At 48.7% G+C, this 18,372-nt stretch overlaps 1 protein-coding gene across 2 annotated transcripts in view; it reads right to left on the reverse strand.

Moving 5' to 3' along the window:
- Pik3r5 (phosphoinositide-3-kinase regulatory subunit 5) overlaps positions 1-15,523 on the reverse strand; it is a 64,741-nt gene extending 49,218 nt beyond the window's left edge. The window contains exon 1 of one of the 2 annotated variants that reach the window (XM_050162782.1): positions 15,269-15,523. The gene's annotated coding sequence lies outside the window, so the exon portion shown is untranslated. The remainder of the gene's footprint in view (positions 1-15,268) is intronic. The other variant, XM_050162781.1, reaches the window with a different exon arrangement.
- Between the last annotated feature and the right edge of the window lie 2,849 nt (positions 15,524-18,372).

The raw sequence follows: 18,372 nt of genomic DNA on the forward strand, positions 1-18,372 counted from the left end.
AAAAAAAAAAAAGAATATAAGCACCAGGGGTTGGAGAGATGGCTCAGTGGTTAAGATCACTGGCTGCTCTTGCCAAGGACCCAGGTTCAGTCCCAGCACCTTCATGGAGACTTGCAACTGTCTGTAACTCCAGTTCCAAGGGATCTGATGCCCTCTTCTGGTCTCTTTGATCATTTCATGCACATTGTGCACATACATCCATGCAGGTAAACACTTATATAAATAAAACAAAAATAAATAAATTCTTTTTTTAATAAAAAATTGTTGCTGGGTGGTGGTGGGTACACACCTTCAATCCCTGTACTCAGGGGGCAGAGGCAGGTGGATCTCTGTGAGTTTGAGACCAGCCTGGTCTACAGGATGAGTTCCAGGACAGCCAAGGCTGGTACAAAGATAGACCCTGTCTCAAAACGTGTCCCCACCACCACCACCAAAAAAGTAAGCAAGTCAGTACCAGATGCTCTTAGAATCATGCATGACTCATGTGCTGGATGGACAGATGGATGGACGGATGGATGGACGGATGGATAGATAGATAGATGACTATAATGACAAAGAAGTCCAAAGGAAAACAAAGGAAGAACAGTTCAGACTCTGCTTTTCTTGCCTGGGTCATAAAGCCAGAGCCACAGTCTGGGGACAGCAAGGACTTCAGCTGGAATGAGAAGGCCCAGGCCCACCAGGCTGAAACTGGATCTTTAACTCGATTCTGACCGCAGGGCAAGCTGTACAAGGCAGAAGTGAAAGGCAAACATGGAGGACACAAGCACTCACCCTAGAGCTTGTAGTCCTCACTGAAGACAACACTGAGCGCAGAAAATGAGTCACAGATTTTGAGGAAGCAGATTTCCAAGAGACCGACACTCGAGAGGAAAGAAAACTGAAAACCAAAGCCATGTCATGCAGGCATGTGGTGTCGTTGGGGGAGGAGGCAGGGGAGTGTAAAGAAGGCAGGGTGTTAGGTGCGGACAGAAGCGAGGACCCCGGCTAAGAATGCATGTGTTACATTGAAAGCGTGTTACAAAAGCAGGGCTTGAGGAGGACGGGAGACACCTCAGAGGCCCTGCCAGGCTGTTATCAAACTCCAGCGCAGGGTATGGCCACTCCGGGCAGCTGAAGGTGCTTGCATGAAGTCAGATCTCCACTGCCATCAGTGTCCTCAAAGAGATGGCCTCCCTGGCACGCAGTGTGGGTCAAGAGTGGCTTACTAAGTCCATAGGAAATGTGTACTGAGGGTCTATGGCAGGGGTTCTCAACCTTCCTAATGTTGTGACCCTTTAATACCCTTTAATATGTGGTGACTCCCCACCCCCACAAATATAAAATGATTTTCGTTGTTACTTCATAACTGTAGTTTTGCTACTGTTATGAATTGTAGTGCAAATATTTTTGGAGACAAAGGTTTGCCAAAGGGGCTGTGACCCACAGGTTGAGAACTGCTGGTCTATTACATGATGGGCCTCTCAAGGCATTAAGAGCTCAAAATTTCATAAATCTCATGGATGGGGGAAGGGTGGATCCTGAGTAGGTATCACATAATGTCACAGGAGCAGCAAGAAAAATTTCCAAAAAATGACAAACAACCCTGTATAAAAATAAGCCAAATACTTGAGTCTATACTCCACTGTACATATTTAGCACATACATTTGTCTACCAATGGACACGAGATGATTCTATCTTTGGTACAACATGTCACTTTTGATGTGTATATGAGGTATTGTGGATGTCAGTGAGCACACTCGTGTGTAAGCGCACATATGTACAAGCCACGGCACGTGTGGGGAGGTCACAGGGTAACCTCGGGTTTGGTCCTCACCTTCCACCTTATTTGAGACAGGGCCTCTTCACTGTAACTGCTGGATACACAAGGCTAGTCCCTGACTGTCTGGGTTTCACCTCCCCGTAGGGATGCTGGGATTACAGATGTGCCTGGCTTTTCGCAGATTCTGGGGATTCAAACTCAACCTCTCATGCTTAAGCGGCAAGTGCCTTCCCTGCTGAGCCATACCCAACACACATGCCACTGTTTATGTGTAGTTTTCAGCAGGGCTCTCAGGACATGCGTGTTCTATGGCAGATGCAATGAAGTATGGCGGTGGGCAGTCACTCAAATGAGCAGATTTCAAATACGAATGAGACTCCTGCTTGCCCTTCTATCCACTCTCCTTTCTTCTCTAAAGGTAACCTTTAGAAGCTTCAGGGCACATTTCCCCGCCCTCCGGGGCGGTCCCTGGAGGGTGGGCAGACACTGAGGAAGGTGACTTCCAAAGCATACTATTAAAGGAATCACATCCGCCCCTTCCCAGCCCTCCACTCAAAGGCCAGATGGAAGAGGTGATGGTAACCACTAAGGCAGCCATCGTAGACCATCGGACAAAAGCTACACACGGAGGAAGCAAAGAGCCACAGTTTGAAGGAATCTTGGTTCCTGACCTGCAAGGCTGTCCTTAACATCTGGCTTGCTCGGTAACCCATAGCCAGAAAGACAATTATCACATATACTCACTCACAAGTGGTTTTTAAACATAAAGCAAAGAAAACCAGCCTACAAGTCACAATCCAAGAGAACCTAGACAACAATGAGGACCCTAAAAGAGACATTCATGGATCTAAACTACATGGGAAATAGAAAAAGACAAGATCTCCTGAGTAAATTGGGAGCATGGGGGCCATGGGAGAGGGTTGAAGGGGAGAAGAAGGGAGGGGAGCAGAGAAAAATGTATAGCTCAATAAAATCAATTAAAAAAAACATTGAAGAGAAAAACCATCTGGCTCACTCACACTCCGCGGTTATAAGAAAGGGGAATAAACTCCTTGTTTGTGTAAGCCACTAGTGGTCTGGTTCTCTTCCAATACAACAGACCAGCCGATGTGCTCATGCCTCTGTCCATGTTGAGTCAGAACTGGAGTGTTTGTTTATCTCTTTCTGTGTCATTTTGATACAAACAATGGATTTCCCCCAAATTTGTGGAGTATGATTGATGGTGTGACCTTAAATGAAGACCATACTGTGTGCCCAAAATTCCCTTGTAGGAGGACACCTCATAAAAGTCCTCCAAAGAAGTGGCATCAACTTTCTAGATGGGTTGCTGCCTCTTTGTGATCTGTTCTAGAGGCCACAGTGACAGGGACTCAGGGATTTTTCAGGCCAAGCTTGCCTGCCTGCCTGCCTGCCTGCCTTCCTTCCTTTGCTTATTTATTTTTTTGAGATAGGGTTCCTCTGTAGCTTTGGAACCTGTCCTGGAACTTGCTCTGTAGACCAGGCTGGCCTTGAACTCACAGAGATCCACCTACCTCTGCCTCCCCGAGTGCTGGGATTAAAGATGTGCGCCACCAACCCCTGACCCAGGTGAAGCATTCTTAGGCATACACAGAGTTGACCAGGCAGTATTGACGCAATTCTCTGAGAGTTCCTGTTTCAGTGACAGATTAGGGACCATCTGCCACTGACCCACAAGGTTACCATGAGAATAAACAACCTTTCGTGACTACTTTTCCTCCCTCGAAGACAGCAAACAGTTCAGTGAGACAGATGGCCCTACCTTCATCTTCTGAGCTAATCTTGGGAGTGCTACAGCCCACGTGAATAAATCCTTATCTATGAGAACGTGGGTGAGAGAGAAAGGAACGGATGGCGTTCTCTCAAGAGGCTGAGCTCTAGACCCAAGATGGGAGTGTGGCCTTCACTGCACAGTGACCCTAGTCCCAACCAACCAAGTCCTTCATCCTCCCCTCAGAGGATCCTGAGGACTGTAGAAGTTAGCCTTGGCCTACAAAAGGCATTCTCAGGCAGCTACATGCACCTCAGAGGGCGGCTCAGAGCTTTGGGCCAAAGTGGGACATGAAGGAATGGCAGTTGGTGACATCCATGAGGGGTCCTTATTTGGTCCATCACTGCGTGGCCCATTATGGGCCGATGTCTGTCCGCTTCTCCACATCACTACTCTCCTGTGCATCTGGCTCAGATACCTTCTGGAACAAACTTTTCACACGACGCTGAATGGTTTACAAAATTTGGGCCTGAGCTCGGCCTCAGAGATTCAGAACTGTGTTTTTCTGACACCTTCAGGCTGTTTCAACGCTGTTTCTCATCTTCCTCCATGGCCTCAGAGCACTTTCTGTCTTGATGCATCTAAAACTCACGGTAATCCTCCTGCCTCAGATTCCCAAGTACTGGGTTCAAAAGCATTTATATCATCACAGCCAGTGACTGGATATTTTTATTAGCAAATCTTTTAAAGGGCCACACCTTCATCACCATTTGTTTGTTTGTTTTTTTTTACCGTTCATAGCAAATGCTCTGACATAAACCAATATTCTCACATCATAACCCACAATCCAGAATGCCGCTGTCATACAGGCTTTCACACCTCAGCCCTGAAGCTGGGTGGCTCATACATTCCATCCTTCCTCTGGTGGGTTCGAGAAATAATGCACTTTAAAAACCGGTCTTGTCGGGGCTGAAGAGATGGCTCAGTGGTTAAGAGCCTGGGCTGTTCTTGCAGGGTCTTGAGTTCACTTCCCAGCACCCACATGATGACTCACAGCTCCAGTTCCAGGGGACCTGACACCCTCACACAGACATACACACAGGCAAAGCACCAATGCACATTAAATAAAAATAAATAAATAAATAAATAAATAAATAAATAAATAAATAAATAGAAATTTAAAACCAAGCCTTGGATCTTTAAAATTGAGCTGTGGGGTGGGTGGGCCTCTCACTACAGAGAAATGCGGAGGTCATGCCTACACTCCTGGCCAAGAAGACCTAAAGAAACTTCCAAGATCTTTGCAGATATTTACATCAGGGCCTGGGGACAATAAGAGGCTTTGGTGACATGGCAATAGATCCAGGCAGATGGTTGGGTGCCCCAGAATTTGCCATGCCCCGTGAGGAGACAGGAAGACCATACCAGCCCCCTCAGGTCATATAAGCATGCGTGCACAGAAGAGGTGACACTCTACATCTAGGTGAACCCCAAATCTGAAATGGGAGTTCTGTCTGCTGGACAGGTTTTCCCATAGACTACTCCTTCCCAGAGAGAGGATCCTTCCTCTCCAAAATCACAGCTCTCCTTCAGAGAAACAAAGAGCAGACTAGGCAGATGGCTTAGTCCATAAAGTGTTGGTCGTCCACACGCGATGGCCTCAGTTTGGATCCCCAGGACCCATGTAAGGAGGCTGGGCACCACAGCCTGCAATCCCAGTGTGGGGAGAGGGGATAGGGGTGAGGATGGGGGGGAAGCAGGGACAGGAGGATGCTGGAAGCTCACTGGCCAACTCATCTTGCTGGATTGGGGAGGTCCAGGTTCAGTGTGAGACCCTGTCTGAAAAAGAAATAACGTGGACGACAACAGAGGAAATCATTGGACATTGACCACTGGACTCCACAAGCATGTGGAGATGCACATACCCCAGACATGTGTGTAGTACACACATACAAACATGTACACATGCATATACCACACACAGAAGGAAGAAAGAAGAAAGAAAGAAAGAAAGAAAGAAAGAAAGAAAGAAAGACAGACAGACAAAGGGGGCGAAGGAAAGAAAAGAGAGAGAGAGAGGAAAGGAAGAGGGAGGGACTAGGAAAGAAAGAATAAGAATCCTGCCCTTCCTCATGCTGGTCCATGGTCTCTTCTTGGAGTCAGAGAAGGAAGCTTGTTTCTGTTGTTGTTCTAAAGGGTTCCCATCCCTCTGCAGGGCTGTTTCTGTGAAAGGCACTTGTGGTTTTGCAAGTTATAAAGGGCAATGTGTAAAACAATCATAATTGTTTATAGTATTTTCTTCCCAATTTAAGCACATGTATTCTCCATCTCCCTTGACCTATCTGGTAAGTCAAACACCCCTAGAGATGTCTGAAGAATCCCCCAGAAATGCCCCAACCATTTTTTGTCTCACTCCTGAAAACACAGTTCCCAGTTGCCCCACAGCCTACTGGGTAGGCGGGACAGGAAGCCCCTAGGCCATGTAAATACTGTGTTGCAAACAGACTTCCCCAGCCTCCTGTACACAAGCTGTCACAGACTGTGGCCTGTCAGGGGTTGGGAGAGGCTCCTCAGGACTTTCCCCACCCCACCCACCCTCTGTCGATGCAGAATGGACTGGAAAAGGGTCAGCACCTGCAGTGTGCCAGAACCTCTGGGGTCGGAAACAGTCTCAGAGGCCATCTGCCTTGTCCTGTTCAGAAGTGTCTGAACCTGTCAGCTACTCACACGAAGCTCCTGGGGGAGTTGCAGTGAAATTCCCTGGGAGGGTTCAAATACAGAGGGCAGTTCAGCCTACCATCAGCCCCTATGGCTGAGGCTCAGGTCTTCCTGGGCTGGCTGCCTCACAAGGCAGTCATAAACTCAGCCAAGTGCTGGCTCTCCCAAAGCACTGGGGACCCAGGAGTGGAAAAAAATGCTTGAAAACATTCTCTCTCTCTCTCTGTCTCTCTCTCTCTCTCTCTGTCTCTCTCTCTCTCTGTCTCTCTCTCTCTCTGTCTCTCTCTCTCTCTCTCTCTCTCTCTCTTTCTGGGCAAGAGCACATCTTGGGAGGAACCAAGCTTAAGAGGACGAGACTTCATAAAGAACACAGTGGGACTGTACTGTAGCCTAAGGGAGGCCAAGGACATTAGACTTTCCCCGAAGTGGGATGCAGTCAAAGGGGTCTGGCTGCAGTAAGGAAGAATATTTTGACTCTTATTAGAGAAAGGAAGAGCCTGTAACAAAAGCCCTCCACAGGTGCACAGTGAGGGAAACTCGAGTGGACATGGGAGGAAATGATGGAGAGGTAAAAGAGTCAGGGAGTTGGGGAGCATCATCACCACGGGACAGAGTGGAGAGAAACAGATGCTGGGCAGCACTGGAGATGATGCCAACATTTCAGAACCGGAGCTGAGCTGCAGAGGAGACAGAAATGGGGAAGTCCATAGAGGAAGTGTGTCAGGTCCCAGCTGTGTGCACACAGTGACACAGAGCATCCAAGGGAAAACAACAAATGTGTGCTTGGAGACTACAGTTGGGGAGAGAGAGGACCAAGGCCAGAAGAGGACTGGCCGGCTAGAGGCATGAGCGGGAAGGGAAAAACTGCAGTTAACAGCAGACAGCACCCGACTTCCATAGAAACTTTCAAGAAGTGAGACTCAGTGGGACATGTTTACAATCCCAGGAGGACCCAAATTAGAGTCATTTTTGATGAAACTGTCCAGCTTTAGGATTGTTCCCTCTAGATTTAAGTCAGGTTTTCATAACAATCACTTTTTTAAAGTTTTGTGGGTTTTGGGTTTTTTTTTTTTGCTCTTTTAGATAGTCTTGCTATGTAGTCTGGAAAAGATAGTAATATTGGAAGGAAGGGAGAGAGGGAGGGAAAGAAAGATAGAGAAAGGGAGGGAGGGAGGCAAGCCCAAGAAAGACATAGGCAAGAAAGAGGTTATTGGAATTTTCCAATGTAAAGTCAACATGACTGTAGATGAAACCGTCCAAACAAACCTTGACTGTCAGTAAGGATTGCCACAGTTGTGACTTGAAAAGGGACTTATAGTTACAGGGAGTCTTGTCACAAGGGACACCATGGGGGGAGGAATAGGTCCTTTCTACTGTACCGTCAGAGCACTTCCCAAAAGGCTGCATCCAAAGAGCAGCCTAGAAACTTCCTGGAGTCAACTGGTCCAGGAGGCAACAGACTGTGTACAAAGATTAACCATCACATCTCCTGTTCCCTCTAGTAACCTGAGTGTCTGTCACATCACAGCCCTATAATCCCCCAGCATAGTCGTGAACCAAGGCTCTGAGCATCTAGGATTCTCGTAAAAAATCTCCCAAGATGTCAGCGTAGAAATGAATGCAGAATTCAAAGCCTTCTGAAATATTGGCTTGAAAGCCCCACATTCCAGAGGCCATTCACACTTGGCTCACCAAGGAGGTTGTGTGGCTGGCTGTGACAGTTGGATGGAGTCTGCCCGTGCGAATTTTAGCAGAACTTGGTGTATCAGCAGAAGCAAAGAACAAAAGACCCCAAGCAGAGTTCACACCCCAGACTCAGGCTATGCGCGAAATCTCATCCCCAGCCGCGGTCACCATGGACAGTGAGGGTTTATAACAGCCAGGGGGAACACACTGCAAAGCAGAAACGTGGGACTTTTGAGGGAACTGCCCAGTTTAGGATTTGCTCCCTCAAAGCCACTAAACTTCTTACATTTGAATAATGTTTTTCAGAACAATCGCTTGAAAAAAAGTTGAGTCGTTCTTGCTGTGTAGCTTAGATTGGCCTCAAACTGGCCTCAACTTTCTTAGAGGCAGGTGCTGCCACGCCCAGACAGAACACTTGGTCAGATGCCATTGCTAGGAGTGAGCAGAGAGGTATAGAAGTCTTTCACACTCCACTCTCACAGCTATCACGGCTGTAGGACCAGTAGGTATCCCTCCCCCAAACACTTCCACCAATGGGGAGAATGATCAACCTGTGACCTGTTCCGACTTTCTCTAAGTCCTTCCTTGAAGTGAGCTGAACTCGATTTCCTTTTCATCTCCTCTCACTGAACCCATTTATATCTGATTCACCTTTTCCAAAGGACACGGCCCTTCAAACATCTGCAGAACGGTGGCTCCTCACTCGTCTCTATTTAGAGAAAGTTTGGGTTTTTTTTAAATAATTTCATATCATGTCATCACTGCCCGCGCCTTGGTTACATTTCTCTGGGCATAACATGGGCGCTTGAGCAGCATTCTCATGCAGCTGACAGGGAGAGCTAAATTGCACTCAGAGGGAGGTGAGTTTTGTCCACCAGTGTCCTGTGAAAAAGACCTCCACACAAACTGAAGGACGTGTGAAGTGAAGACTCAGTGGTTGATTGTCAAGAAGCAGAGATGATTCTCTGATGTCAGTTCTGGGTGGCTAGGGATTAAGAGGTGTGCCCCTAAGAGACCTAGGATGTAGCGGAGAGAAGAGCACGGAGGCCGGGGTCCAGCACAGAGGACCCCTGCAGCAGAGCAGGTCTCACAGCTGACATGGGACAGACCAGGGCCCTGCTCTGCAAGTTGCCCCAGGGTGCAAGAGATGAGGTGCCTCCAAACTCACCCTGCAAAGCAGCACACTAGACATTAGTGACAGCAATGAGGGCGAACTCACCATGTGTTGGGGTAACTTGAACCTTAGATGTTCCCCAAAGGTACGTGTATGCTAAAGGATTGGCCTCCAGTCTAGTGCTATTCAGGGGTGATGGCACCTTTAAGAAGTGGGGGGCCGAGGAGAGGTCTTTAGGTCACTGGATTGCACCTATGTAGGAGACGGAAAGACTCCAGAATGTCTTTGTCTGTCTCTGTCTCTCTTTGTGTCCCTCTGTCTGTCTGTCTGTCTGTCTCTCTCTCTCTCTCTCTCTCTCTCTCTCTCTCTCTCTCTCTCTCTGTTTCTATCTCTCTGTCTCTCTCCCTCTGGCTTCCCAGTCATGATGTAAGCAGTTTTAGTCTACTTCATTTCAGCCACGACCTCATAGCAGCCACCACCTCATCACAGCCTCATACAATGAAGCCAATCCATCATAGATTCAAAGCTCCACAACTTGGAGCCAAAGACAGCCCTTTCTTGTTACGGCTCGGTTATTTCAGGTGTCCGACAGTGCCGCGAAGCTAACACTTAAGTTCAGATGCAAAACCAAAGAGGCTGACACTGAGCAAACCTAGTACTGCGTTTAAAATGATTACTGAATTCAGTCCAGAAATGCAAGGAAGGCTCAAGGCGAGGAAGTTACGAGTATAGTGTGTCATATAAACCCATGTCAAGGTGAAAGAATACAATAAATTTCTAGTATATGTTTAAAAATGTACTTGACAGCCTTAATATTTGGCCATGCTTTTAACATTCCTTGTAAAGGAGCGATTGAAGAAGACATCTTTCAACATATTCTTTTGCTGCTGATACATCACAACCACATCAAAGAAGGAAGGCTTAAAGACAAGCCAATCTCCAGGAACAGGGCTTTGGAGACAGGAATGGCAAAGAACTGACGGTGGCCATGTCTTCTTTGTCCCAAGTCCTAGGCATAAATCCAACCCCTGGCTGGAGAGCAGAGTGGAGGAGCTCCCGGTCATCACTCCACTGGCAAAGGCAGTGCTCATCCACCATCTTGGGAACAGGTTGAGATCAAATCTCCACACATAATCCACAAGATGGCAACTGAACATGGCAGCACATGCCTATAGTTCCAGCTATCAGGAGATGGAGGCAGGAGGATTGCAAGTGAGAGGCCAGTCAGAGCTACAAAGTGAGGTCTCACATTTAAACATAAAGTCCAGAAGATGTCCTTAGTGTAAGATCACGAAGTTCAGAGGTCCCCTATCACGTGCCTCAAAGTCACATTAGAGAGTCACTAAGGTGGTTCACCGGGTGCCCTCTAAGGACTATTACCCACTGCCACCTGCAGCTTGCCTCTGCCAACAGCTGCCTTTCCTGTGGAGTCTCACTGCACAGAAACCATTGTGTTTTCTGGGACATAGCTTACTAAGCCAGGCTCTAGGCTCTAGAAGTCTAAGAAGACCTTAGAGTTTTATGTAAAAGAGACTGTGTATGTGCATGTGTTCACATATACATGTGTATTCACCCTTTCATTGGCATTTCAAAGGGGCCCACTACCTAGAGCAGTGGTTCTCAACCTGTGGGTCTCGACTCTTTGGGGGGTTGAATGACTCCCTCACAGGACTCACCCAAGACCATTGGAAAACACGGCTATTTATACTATGATTAATAACAGTAGCAAAATTACAGTTGTGAAGTAGCAATGAAAATAATTTTATGCTAGGGGGGGAGGTCACCACAATATGAACAGCCGTATTAAAGGGTAGCAGCATTTGAACCACTGCCCTCGAGAGTTTCAGACTCTTCTGGAAGAACTGTAGGTGTAGACGACGTGATCTAGCTAATGCAGAAAACCCCAAGTGGAGGTTGGCCACGTCGGCCAGCTTGGGTGGAAGTGGTTGAGTGAAGATTTGTCTGACAAGAGCCCACACCACGGAGCCACACAGGAACAAACAGTCAACCAAACACCCAGTCGTATGTCCGAGTGGATGTCGGAGTTCTTGGAAGACAGCTTTAGACAGAGAAGTGGGAGCTGGAAGATGGAGAAGCCGGGAGAATTATTACATGACACAGAGAATCAAGAGCTGGGTCTCTGAACTTGGCGAGAACACAGAGACCAAGAGGGGCCAGATAAGGGCATGGCTACAATGGATAGACTTTTCTATGGATGGAGAGACTCCCAGGGCAACTAAGAAAAGCATGACTACCAAGGGTCCAGAGTGGTACATGATCTCCAGCAATAAACAGAGAGAAATAAGAGGGAGTTTCCCCCCACTGCAATGGTAGTTTAAGACCTCAATGTCTACAAATTGCACCTTGGAGTAAGGGAACGGGAAGGAACATGAAAAGAATCCTTGGTCCCATATCAAGCGTGGGTCCAAGTCACAACATGCAGTTGTAATATCTAATTTCAGAAGAAGGAAATTCTCATGATCACACAGGCACCCTGAGTTGTTGGGGGACAAACTCATGAGGGAAGATATCCACAGCCACAAGCAGGTATCTGACAATTATTCATCTTGTTATTATCATGAGTATTCTCTTCTTTTATTGCATATCTCTCTGGTCTCATATGACATAATTCTAAACCCTAAACTCCCTTCCTGGGATCCCACAGTGGCATGTAATTCCCACACTTAGAATGAGACCATCTCCGTGTTGGGTGTCCTGAACCACTAGACCACAGCTCCTTGAAGGCAGGAGCAATGCCTGCTCTCCCGTGTCTTCTGGGCTTGGTCCATGACTGTACAGCGAGCATGTTCCACAGGAAAGTGCTGACTATGGAGGGCTGGGCAGGATCAAATGCCACACTGTTGTCATGTAGACAAGGGGAATGACACTCAGAGAGGCATCTGATCGCAATCGAGGCTTTGTGGCTACAGTGAGGTCGACACAGGACTCCTAGGCTGGAGTCCACCATCGGTCCTCACACATCCCAACCGTGCCCCCGCCATGAAGAAACCACGCAAGTTCATTTGCCTAAGTCAACACGATAACAAGACTCCAGAGGACATGAAAATGAGAAGCACAGCAGTCTCTAGGGACCCCGCCCTGCGGACCCTGACACTATCCTGCACCTACGCAGCTTCTAGTGGGATGTGCAGGGGGGGGGGCTCTTGCCCAAGATCCCGGGAAGACTCAGCTTGAAGTGGTGACAACTTGAAGCCACACTGATCACGAACAGGCCATGGCTGTGTCAGTTCCTGGTGAGTCCCTGTGGGCCAAGGCAGTCAGTGACACCTAGGGAGGCCATGGAGGACAGTAGCTTAGAGTTGCAGGGTGACATTGGAGTTGGGGAAGACTCTGGAAGATGGAGCTCGAACTGTCCACTGAGAGAGGAATTTTTAGTTCACTAGGTGGGTAGAGAAAGGGGAGAACAGTCTGGGAGGAGGGGATGAAACAGTATCTTCAAAGTTGAGGTCAGACTGAGCTTCTCAAGAGGAATCAGAAGGATGGACCTAGGCTGGGGGCAGATTTGGGATCTTCCATCACGATAGCAACATGAGGCAGGAGGCCCGAGGCCAAGCTCTACTGGCCAGAACCTGGGAACCAAATGATAGTTAGGAGACTCGTGCTCTGAGCTATGAAAGCTATCTGCCTTCTCACTTATCATCCCCTTGTGATATCCATGCCTTAAACACCCAGAAGTCACCTAACGTATAATCCCAATTGTCCAAGAGGTAGCTGTCAGCCTAGAAGAAAAGGGGGGACTACATCAGAAGGGCAAGGCAAGGCCCATACTTGACGACCACAGGCCACCACTGGAGTTTCCCCCTCTCTGGTCAAGAGCAGATGCCAGTCAGCCCAGGTCTGGCATTTTCTGATTGAGTGGCTTCAGCACCCCATTTCCTTATCTGCTAAGTGGGGGCGATAGGCACAGCTATCTCAGTGTGGATATCAAGACGAAAGGGCACGAAGCACTTAGCACAGTGTACAACACACCACAAAATTGCAGCCTAAGGGGGAAAAGTCACGTAGAAGGATGAAAGAGGAGTGGTGGGGAATGTATCAGAAGCAGGTCCCAGGTGCAAGAGAGGAGGGCGGGTTAGAACTAGCAGATCACATGCCGGAGAAGTTACTAAATCGAGCCTGGTGTGCATGACTTAACAAAGCAGCCAACACGGTCTTTAAAACGAGATATTATAGGTGTGGTGGTGCATGCCTTTAATCTCTGCTGAAAAGCAATTCAAAAAGCACTTGGGAGGCAGAGGCAGGCAGATCTCTGTAAGTTCAAGGCCATCCTGATCTACACCAGTGAATTTCAGGTCAGCTAGGGGCTACACAAAAACAAACAAACAAACAAACAAAGAACCAAAAACTAGGCACCACAAAACATTTGATGCTTATGAAGTATAAGTTCTTAAATGTTTGCAGAATTGGAGGTGACATAACTCTGTGTGTACCCATGAACCTCTAAAGCATTTTCCCAAATCTGTAAAATATACCCTGCATTTAACAGACTGTAAGATGCCATTGATGGTAAAGATGCACCATCATTTTGTGCTGACAAGGAAAATTATTGGGGCTTATTATAATTATAATATGTTAACTTTAGCATTGCTACACTAGGAATGTAAAGTGGGCATAGCAGAACTGCCCATAATCTCCAAGTTCAAGGTGAGTCTCAGCTACATACTGAGTTGGAGGTCAGCAAGGGGTACAGACTGAGACTACCTCAAAAAACAAACAAACAGAGCAGGGGAGCCGGCTTCCCTCCAAGCTTGACAACCTGAGTTCGTTCCCTGGTCCTCACCGAATAGGAGGGAACCAATACCCTCCCCATGTACCATGGCAAGCACACGCATGCACACTTATACCCACAAAGTGAATAATAAACGTTTTCAATAATAACTGATCCATAGAAATAAAATGTGAACACATGGACATCTCCAAACTGGGGACATGTGCTTATATGTAATATGCATTATCGTCCCGTTCATCTGTGCCAAAGGCACAGATCTCACACCAGGCTACGTACACACACACCCATAGTTCACAGTTCAGCCCCTTGGTTGGGATGAGCCTCTTTAAATAAAGGTGCTCTGTGGACTTGTAAGGAACCTAAGTGGATGTCTCCTGTGTAGCTCTCATTGAACCTGTCTCTCTTCATTTCCCACATGGTCCTGTGGATCAGAAGCACCACAGCCCGCTTTACAAATAAGGAGACTGAAGCAGGCAGAGGGATGTCATATGCCAGGGCCTGTCTGGAACTCAGGTCTCTATTACATTTTACATGTGGTTCCCACGCAACAGCGTCACCACCACCATGGCCCTTAAGGACCTTATTTAAAAGCTGGTTCACCTTGGAAAGCTGTCCTGTACAGCTGGGGCCACGCGATTCTGTTTTGGCAGGCACTGCAGGAGCGAAACACAGTTCTGGGAACCCGACCTTACCAGGTGGTCCACAGCAGGCAAAAGAAAGCCAAGCCCAAAGCCAAGAGGAGTTCAGCCATTCAGAAGGGGCCTTCAGGTGAGTCGGCCTGCTTTCAGCTCTCCGCCTGCCCATAGCCACCCCTCCTCTCGGCAGGAGTCTTAACTCGCTTCATACCACATCCTGCTGCTTTCATCTCATCTTCCTTTTCCCTCTGAGGAGCCTCCTTCCTCCTACTGTCCTGAACGTTTTACGTATTTATCACCACTACCCTCGGATGGGCCATCATGCCGGCACTCGAGCACACACGTGTCTGCGCACATACATTCATACACTCCTACAAGCGTGTCTCCAGCGTGTACACAGTGATTCTCTGACCGTGCTCGGCGCGCAATTCCCTAGAAAAGCAGGGGCCACGCTCACTAACATGGGGCAGCCTGAGACTTCACAGAGGACAATGCCCAGGTCCCAATGCTAAAGGACTCTTGCTGTTCACGCTCCCCAGAGAGTTCAGAGCCAGAGGACTGCAGGCTCTTTTGCTCCAGAGCACAGGGTGGCCTGTGACCCAGCAGGAGGCTGCGTGCACACTTGGCTTCATAGTTACTTAAATCTTGATAACAGTCCGGGGACGCCCCTTCTGTCTCTGGGACAACCCCCATGGGTTTTTAGGCCCATGTTCCCGAGGTGGACTTTAACTGCGGGACTGGAAGACTGCCAACTGCCCGGCTTACAGGTTGCAGTTGGGGTACACTGCACCAAGATGGTCCCGACCCACTCTGGCTGTGCCTCGAGCTCTCACACATGCCCTCAGCAACCCCCCTGGCTGCCCAGTCACACACCTGCAGTCCCCGCCGGGCGCCGAGCCCCTTTCCAGCGGCGACTCCCTGCTGCTGGGGTAAGGCCCAGTCCACCGTGCGGCTGCTGGAACCGGACAACAGGTCCCAGCATCTGTCCAGGATCTACAACCCCGGGGGCGGGGCTTCGAGGCGGGGCTTCGAGGGGGCGTGGTCTGGGCAGGGCTAGCCGCCCGGCTATGCTCTCCCGCCCTCTAGTGGCCGGGTGGCTTCAGGCCGGCACCACCAGCCCTTTGTGCTCTAGGTAGGATTCTAAGCAACTGAGGAGTTGCCCTGAACTGGGACCCCACCTGCCTGGGAAGTACAGGCTCTGGCTGGTGTACCAGCACCGAACATACAGCCCCCCAAGAGTAAGGTGAGGTTCGGGGTGTGGGGGGGCGGAAGAACGTTTTGTCTGCGCAGAAGGGGTGGGTGGGGGCTTCGGGGAAGGAGGAGAAAGAGGAAGCTCGGATGAGCTGCTTCCTTCTCGCATTGCAACCAGAGCCCCACTTCCTCCTCCTACTTCTATTTTTTCGGGTGCTCTTAACCCTTAAAAGACCTGCACCCCTGCTATGCTGGATGGGCACTCTGACTACAAGGACCTTCCTAGAAACTTCCAGCCAATCCAAACTTCCAGCACTGCTTCCCCAGCCTCTGGTGCCGTGTGCCGTCACCTCTTCACAGTACCAGAATCTCCTGTCTCTTTAGTATAATCCCCATCTTCCCAGGAGTAGGTCAAAAACAGACCACAAGGTCATACGTTACTGTTGGTCAAAAGCCACAGCCCTACCTGAAGGCTAATGTGAAAACCCAATGGCTTTTCTTTTCCTGACTCCCTAAATACCAAGAAAAAGCAACTTCCCCAAATGGACAGAAACAGAAAGTACCCTTCAGGCGGGCACAGAAGTTGGAAGTGGAGGGAAGGGGCTCGATGCCCGTCATGGACCTCTCCACAGTGGTCTTGCGTCTAACCACCCATTTACAGAGGGGGGAGCCCAGCCCTGGGCAACGTGGTCTGCACAACTGTTTCCCCTGACTCTACTTTGCTCAGCACAAACATGCTGACATTTGTAAGAGGAAGAGAAGAGAGACTGAGGAAGCCGGCTCCACTGTGGAGGAAAGGAGCAGACAAGATTGACAGTGTGAGCCAGATGGAAAGATGGAACAGAACGCTATCCACAGCCAGATGAGTGCCAGGAAAGTTTTGAGCTGTTTGACGTCTGTGTCTTTGGTGTTCCTAAGACTGAAGGCAGAATAAAACCCAAACCCCAGGAAGCTCTGAGCCTCGGAAACCCAGTGTGTTGCCCTCCCATGATGCTCTCTTTCTTCCTAGCAGCTGTGGCCCAGATGTTGAGATTGAAATGATCCTCCCTTCAACACTGGTGTGTTGTTGTCCCTGCAAGGCTGACCACCAGCCAGACCTCAAGAGCACCTGGCATCTTCTGGACAGAAATTAGAGTGAGAGCTAGCAGAAACATTTCCCGGTGCAGCTGGGAAGACCCAAGTGCCTCTGTCACTTAGTGGCACCTGGCTGCGTCCCAACCAGATCACCCCTTTCGTTGTTTTGCTTACAAACACAGATATTTGCGATGGCTCCTCTCCTTCAGTGCCTGATGTTTCCAAAGAGCAGCCTGCCCTGTTTCCACTTCCCCATCTTACATTTATTCCACAATGTTCTAAAAGAAGGTCACCAGGAAAACCTCAAATGCCAAATCCAGGGTGCACATTCAGACTCTACTGTTACCACCTTTCCGAGAAAACCCCCCCTCTGGCTCCTGAACCCCTGTCATCTCGGACCACTGTTTCTTTTTTCTTCAACCTCCCTTTAATGTTGGAATCATTGCAGCCTTGCATGAGACTGCTTCTCTTCCCCCAGAGCAGTTTCGTCCATCCTTCCATCCCACTCGAAATGGTTACCTCGACTTCCCTCTTGAGCTGAAACTCTGAGATTCTGCAATGACTGCACCTTGGCACCGCAGTCATCAGTGCCAAGACACCTTCCCAACAGGCTCCAGCCCTCATCAGCACTGTGCAGAGGGCAAAGCTTCCAAGTAGGAAGCCTAGACAGCCGGCTCGCCTCCCAATTCTAGCCCGCGTCCTTTAAAGCTAACGTTTTGCTCATGGTAAACCACACTACACAGAGCATCGGGAAGGGAGTCTTCGCTGGGTTCCCATCCCTCTCTGCTCGTCTACACTCAGATTTCTATTTAGATCGCCTCCCCTCACTCACAGCCAGTCAGCAAATCACTTCAACCGCGGAAAGACTGGTGAGCTGGGGAACAGACAACCCGGATGTCAGAGAGAACAAGACACAATGAGAACCCTTAGCATCCTCTAAATGGTGCCCCCCCTACCCAAAAAAGGGGAAAATAAAACATTCTGCATTTAGGTTTTCAGTGTTTGGGAGAATATGTAAAGATCGTAGACTGAATTATTAAGAAATTCCAAGACGGGGCTGAGGAGATGGCTCAGAGGTTAAGAGCACTGGCTGCTCTTCCAGAGGTCCTGAGTTCAACATGGTGGCTCACAACCGTCTGTACTGAGATCTGGTACCCTCCTCTGGTACACGGGCATACATTGAGGCAGAATGTTGTATACATAATAAATAAATAAACCTTAAAAAAAAAAGAAATTCCAAGACTGGGTGGTAGCGGCGCATGCCTTTAATCCCAGCCCTGGGGAGGCAGAGGCAGGCGGATCTCTGAGTTTGAGGTCAGGTTTCTCTGGTCTACAGAGCAAATTCTAGAACAGCCTGAGCTACACAGAGATGCCCTGTCTCAAAAGCAAAACAAAATGAATGAAAGAAAGAAAGAAAGAAAGAAAGAAAGAAAGAAAGAAAGAAAGAAAGAAAGGAAAAAATTACCAGCAGAAACCGGCAAGAGGGCTCCGTGGGAAAAGGGATCACTTCACAAGCTTGGCCACCCGAGCTCCGTCTCTGGAACCCACGATGGAAGAAGAGAACAATCTTCTTCAAAGTTGTCCTCTGGCTTCCGTAGGCATGTATCGTGGCATATATGAGCCCGCACCTGCATACATACATCTCACACACACACACACACACACACACACACACACACACACACACACGCATTCATATACACACATCATAC

Source organism: Alexandromys fortis, unplaced genomic scaffold (assembly GCF_014885135.2).
Source record: "Alexandromys fortis isolate MF-2015 unplaced genomic scaffold, M_Fortis_MF-2015_v1.1 scaffold_84, whole genome shotgun sequence".
NCBI lineage: Eukaryota > Metazoa > Chordata > Mammalia > Rodentia > Cricetidae > Alexandromys > Alexandromys fortis.